We start from the raw sequence: 5,405 nt of genomic DNA on the forward strand, positions 1-5,405 counted from the left end.
CAGTGCTGAGCCCGGAGGGAGGGCGGGGCCGGGGGCCGGGGGCCGCGACAGGGGCGCAGGCGCAGCGGAGGTCCCCAGCCTCTCTCTCATGAGGTCACCATCTTTTCACCTCATTTCCAAGTTTTCATTACTTTTTTCCCCTTAACAGGGAAGCAGGAGACGGAGATACCCCTCTGTGGGGACGCGCAAAGCCACAGAGAGGCCGCCCAGTAATTCCGTCACAGACCACGAGTCTGAAAACCAAGCCAGGAGGGCAGCCGGCGGGGAAGGGGGCGGTGGCACTGAATGCTGGTGGTTGAGGAAGCACGTTCGGGACTGAAACTGAGCCCTGGGTTTGCATCGTGGTGACCCAGGTGTCCACGAGCAAAGCGGTATTGGGGGGGGGGGATCTTCTAGACCGGGTTCCAGAGGAGGAAACGTAGAAACGGCACATAGAGACGATTCTCCCGCGTTTTTCTATAAAAGGAAGTAGAAAGACGCTGAGGAGGACGATGGGGAGGACGCTGGAGAAGACAGTGGGGAGGACGCAGGGAGGATGCGGGGAGGACGCGGGGGAGGACGGTGGGGAGGATGCGGGGAGGACGTGGGGGAGGACGCTGGGGAGGGCAGTGGGGAGGACACAGGGAGGATGCAGGGAGGACGATGGGGAGGATGCAGGGAGGATGGTGGGGAGGACGCAGGGAGGATGGTGGGGAGGACGCAGGGAGGATGGTGGGGAGGACGCTGGACTGGGTATTAAAGGTCAGGAGAAGGGCTACATCCCAGCACGTTGCTACACTGGGGGGCGGGGGAGGACCCTGTTCTACCGAGAGCATGGCTGACGGTGCAGGACAGAGCGCGGGAACCTCCTGGAGCCGTGTCCTGAGCAGGTGAGAGGGACGGTACTCACGGGGCCACCGGAGGGGCAGCTGTGGGCACGGTGTGTGGCCTCCTCTGAGGATGGAAGCGAGGCCACCGGCGGAGAGCGTTGAAAGGTGAGGAGAGTGTGGGGCGCGGACCATCTAGTGGGGGGAGCAGGGCGGCTGACTGTCCCCCGGGGGAGCAGGGCGGCTCGGTGCAGGGCAGGCACGGGGCACAGTGACCCGGCCTCCACTCTCACGGAGTGCTTGGTCCAGTGGGGCCGGGGGCAGTGGGCACCACTCCAGAGGGATCGCTCGCCCCCAGGCACAGAGACACCTGCTGGTGTGACCCCGGGGACAAGTGAGGTGACTGCGGCTGGCAGGAGCCGTGTGGACGTGCTCTGGTGAGGTGGGGGCTGTCTCCGAGTCACACACGGCCCCTCAGTGTCTCACACACAGGAAAGAGTGCCCTCGAGGTGCCCCCACACACTTGGACACGCCCGTGAAGGAAAGAAAAGAAATACAGAGAGGACACAGTAGCTGGCCGGGAGTCGGCGGCCCCCAAGTCCCCGCCTCAAGTCACGTCCCGTCGGCACCCAGGGGAGAGGGGTCGGCTGTGTGCCATGGGCAGACACACCCCGGTGGCCGCACTTCCCTGAGGGGCCCTGGGTGGGTCAGGCAGGTGCCCGGGGGGGCGAATGTTGATCCCTCCTTGGGGGGCGCCGGGCCAGGAGGGTGAAGTGAGGAGCCGATGGAAGGCGAGAGGTGCTCACTGAGCCCGGGGAGCATCGGTGCGCAGCCACGGCGACGAGGTGACCGATGCTCGGGGGAGACACCGGAGGAGTCAGACGCTCGGCGCGGGGACCGCGGCCTTTGACGCAAGCTCTCGCCGCCCGAACGCAAGCTAGCACCCCACCCCGACGCGGGACGTGCGTGGTGTTCCTTGGACACTCCCGGCCGCCCAAACACAAGAAAGGACCAACAAAATGGCTAAAGTGATAAGAGTCCCCAGATTCCTATCCAGAAAAAGGTAACTCCATCAAGTCTGAAAGTCCAGGAACTGCCTACTAGCTCAACGGTAATGCTTTGCTAGCGGGAAAAATCCCCGTAGCTTGACCACAGCCGGGCCTCCAGAAGTCTCCAGCACGTGAAAGACTCTGGAAACTCCCTCTTGACTTCAGCCCCTCACCCGACTCCATGAAACGCGCCCCCCACCCCGACCCCCACCCCAGGGCAGCTCTCTCTGTCCACGGGTCCTGTCCCCGCCCTTTAATAAAATCTCCTTTTTGCAACAAAGGCGTCATCAAGAATTCTTTCTTGGCCGTCGGCTCCGGACCCCACACACCCCTCATCACCCCAAAACATTATCACACGGCTCCCAATGCGTGGGGTGAAGCGTGTTTTCATCCCGACTCTGGACTTGGGTGCAAATTCGTGAGTCCTTTCTCTTGTCTTCCTTTATTCTCATTTCAGGGGCTGGTCGGGAAGTATGGTCTTCCCGTCACCCCAAAACTTCATCAACAGCCCCGGGTGCGGGACTCTGGTCTGTGTGGGCACCTCTGGTGTGCGGGCTGCAGGGTCTCTGGGAGAGGGGCCCCAGGGCTCCGGAGCCATAGAAGGAATGGAGCCAACTTCTCAGAGCGATTTCACTCTTAAAGCCTCGTTTTCTCCAGCGAAGCAGGGGACAGACCACCTGCAGGGTGAAATGAGACACTGCAAAGCCCTCGGCATTTCTGAGAGGCTGCTTCGGGCTGCTGCCACCTCTCAACCTTGCCCCTTCCCGGAAGGAAGGGGTGGGGCCAAGCGCCTTGCCTCTGATTTGAGAAACAGCCCAGTGCTGTCTGGATTACTTGTCTGTCTGCGCCCAGGTTGGAGAGGCTGGGCGCTGGCGTGTCTGGCCTGGGGCGCTGCGCGTGCTGGAGGAGGCAGGTCCCATGGGAGACTGCGGGCGGCGGGAGGCAGACTGTGGCTCTGCTGCTGAGTCTGGCTGGAGGGGACACTGCGGGGGGGCATGACTTTCCCAGCCCCGCCTCCCTGCGCCCCACCCAGGGCCTTCTGCTGGTCCTGTCTGACCCCTCCTTGGCTCCTCTGATTTCCTTCTCCAGGGCTCTCTCAACCCCGTTTCAGGAGGCCTCTGCCCCCCTCCCTGCCCCCGCTCCCCGGAGCACCTCGATCCTGCACCCAGGCCCCTCCGGGTCCTGGGTCGCAGGTTGGGACCCGCGTCCCTTCCCGCCATGGCCAGGCCCCGGGGCTTCTGCACACCCGGCGGCTGATGCTGGCCTCCGCTCTGCACCCCGCTGTCCCCCACGGCCTGGGCCTTACGATGCCACCGCCACGCCAACCTTGCCGGCAGCACCTGCTGGGGACCCATAGACTCCGCCTGAGCGGTTTGCGAGCCTGCTTTTCAGACGGAGAGGCCAGGAGGGTGAGGTGGAACCTGACTCTTCAGGCAGGGTGGGGGAGGGGCATGGCGGGTGGGTGTGTGGGATGGGGTGCAGGGCAGGGTGGGGATGGGGCGGGGCTACACACACACACCCACCGCCCTGTGTGACCAGCCTCACTCTATTAAAAAAGCCTGCAACGGTGGCTCCCAGCGGGGCCGGGCTCCAGCCCACGGGCGCCGCTCAACACGGTCCAGCCCGGGGCTCCGCGGCCTGGCTCGGGGCTCCGGGCGCTGTGGGGCAGGTGCCGGAGGAGACGAGGTCCGTGTGCTCTCTGGGCCCAGGCTGTGGGACGAGTCCACTCCGGGGTCGGGATGAAGGCCCAGGTGTGGTCATAGACCTGCAGCCTCTGGACGTTTCTTCCATGTTGTGGCAGGACTTTTCCCACCATCCCCGACGGCCGCCTCGCACTTCGAAGAGCGACGAGGTGGACGCACAGAGCAGCAGGCCCGAGTTACCGGAGGAAGCATCAGAAAGGAAGCCAGCAGGAAAGTTCTCTTTACGGAGGGGAAGGTGCAGGCTGGCGGATATGGGAGGGCCCTCCCCCCTCGTTCCTTCCCAGGTTCTACCCCTTCTGGCTGGATCGCCCCAGTGCGGGCTGGTCCATTCCCGATTGGCTCGGTCATTGTATGCGGGCAGGCCTGTGGCCACACTTCCCCTTTTGTCAAATTCCTGAGGGAAACCGAGGAGGGGCCCGTGCAGGTCTGTTACATTCTTCAGACGAGTCTTATGCCTGAGGGGGCTTGCTGTGGCCAGACAGTCCCCACTTTGTTCCAAAACAGGTGTCTTGCCCACCGGGGACCTGGCCTGCTGACACCCATCTCCTACCTACCGTGAGCAACAGAGAAGTGCGAGGCTGGAAGCAAACCTTGGCCAGGAAGGGGCGTGTGCGGCCCAGAACTCCCCTCCCGGACACGTCGAGAGCTGCAGCACCGGCCTGTGTCGCCGCGCTGGGAACCAGGGGCCACCACCATGAGCCTGACGCTTGTGGCCCGTGTCCTTGTCACCCTCCCAGGAGCCTCCCTGGGACCCCGAGGTGTGGGACAGGAGTGAGGCGGGACAGCTCGGAACACGCAGGCCCTGAGCCCGTCCCCAGCAAGCCTCGGAGGACATACGTTGAGGACAGAGCACAGAGGCGGTGGAGGACTGGCGGGGCGGCCACAGGGGACTCGCCTACTCACCCTGAACCCTCAGGGCCACCAGGTGACCCCATGCCCCGCATGCCAATGTGCTCCAGGGGCCTCCCGCCATCAGTGCCCCCCTGCCCCTGCCTCAGGGGGCTGCCTCCCCCCTGAACCCCCCATCCTGGCCCTCAGGGGGCGCCTCCCCCCACCCCAGCCCTGCCCTGGCCCTCAGGGGGCCGCCTCCCCAGCCCTGCACAGTTCACAGCAGCCAGGGCACAGCTCAGGAGCACAGAGCCTGCGGCCTGACTTACACCCCAGAGCAGCTGGTGAGGCTCGGGTTCTGCCTGCAGGGAGGCCCCGCTTGCCCAGCTGCCCCCCCCCACTGCTCCCCCGGGGACGCCTCTGGAATGAAGTTCATGCACAGGAGTCCTGCCTCAGCGTCTGCTTCGAGAGAGCCAGACCCCAGGGGCACCTGGGACCTCAGTCACTTCAGCGCCAGACTCTTGATTTGGGCTCAGGTCAGGACCTCACAATTTGTGGGTTCGAGCCCCACACTGGGCTCTGAGCTGAGTGAGGGTCGGCTTGAGAGTCTCTTTCTCCCTCTGCCCCTCCCCTCCTCACACATGTGCTCACCTGACCTAGCTAGCTCGCGCTCTCCCTCTCTCTCTCAAAATAAATAAATTAAAACTTGTAAGGGCCACCTGGGGGGCTCAGTCAGTTAAGCATCGGATCTCAGCTCAGGTCATGATCTCGCAGTTCATGAGTTCGGGCCCCCCATGGGGCTGTGTGCTGACGGCTCAGAGCCTGGAGCTGCTTCCGATTCTGCGTCTCCCCCTCTCTCTGCCCCTCCCCTGCTTGTGCTTGCTCGCTCTCTCTCTCTCTCTCTCTCTCTGTGTCTCTCTCTCCAAAAAGAGATACGTAAATAAAAACATTATAACCACAGAAGGAAATTGTTAAGAGAACCAGACCCGCCCCAGCTTCGGATGCATGGCCACGGAGAA

At 63.7% G+C, this 5,405-nt stretch overlaps 1 long non-coding RNA gene across 1 annotated transcript; it reads left to right on the plus strand.

The window, feature by feature from the left end:
* Positions 1 to 682: 682 nt before the first annotated feature.
* Positions 683 to 1,351, plus strand: LOC115279234. Its single transcript, XR_003903300.1, has 2 exons — positions 683 to 974; positions 1,285 to 1,351. It is a non-coding gene; the product is annotated as an uncharacterized LOC115279234 (long non-coding RNA).
* The last annotated feature ends 4,054 nt before the right edge of the window (positions 1,352 to 5,405 follow it).

Source organism: Suricata suricatta, chromosome 15 (genome assembly GCF_006229205.1).
Source record: "Suricata suricatta isolate VVHF042 chromosome 15, meerkat_22Aug2017_6uvM2_HiC, whole genome shotgun sequence".
Classification (NCBI taxonomy): domain Eukaryota; kingdom Metazoa; phylum Chordata; class Mammalia; order Carnivora; family Herpestidae; genus Suricata; species Suricata suricatta.